Source organism: Pteropus alecto, unplaced genomic scaffold, assembly GCF_000325575.1.
Source record: "Pteropus alecto unplaced genomic scaffold, ASM32557v1 scaffold96, whole genome shotgun sequence".
Taxonomy (NCBI): Eukaryota; Metazoa; Chordata; class Mammalia; order Chiroptera; family Pteropodidae; genus Pteropus; species Pteropus alecto.
In genome coordinates this window covers 805,585-805,931 of record NW_006438979.1, presented here as the reverse complement: position 1 = coordinate 805,931, position 347 = coordinate 805,585, and the positions used below count along the sequence as shown (strand labels likewise).

Below are 347 nucleotides of genomic sequence, written 5' to 3'. Positions count from 1 at the left end.
GCCTGGCCATGTGGGTGGGGGTCGGCGGGCTGGTGCTTCCGGTATCCGCTGGGCTCACCCAGGACTCAGAAGCCCGCTGCCCAGCGGTGAGGAAGGGCTTTTTGATGGCTCAGCTGGGACGGCTCCGGCTGGCGGCACGTGCAACGTCAGCCTCAGGCCGTGCATCCGGTGGTACAGGTGGGGAGCTCAGGAGCTCAGACACGTCCGCGTCACTTGTGCTACATCGATTCCCTTGGCCGCGGCAAGTGACAATAGCCATCCAGGGGTGAGCGTGTGGACGCCCCCCCGTCAGTGCGAGGAGCAGCAAAGTGGCCCTGCAGAAAATCGTGCGCACGTGCAAACCATCT

The 347-nt window shown here is 64.8% G+C and overlaps 1 protein-coding gene across 1 annotated transcript in view; it reads left to right on the top strand.

Annotated features, from left to right (window-relative positions):
• LOC102898098 (CD99 antigen) overlaps positions 1 to 347 on the top strand; it is a 47,612-nt gene that overhangs the window by 5,338 nt on the left and 41,927 nt on the right. The gene's annotated exons all lie outside the window — the stretch shown is intronic.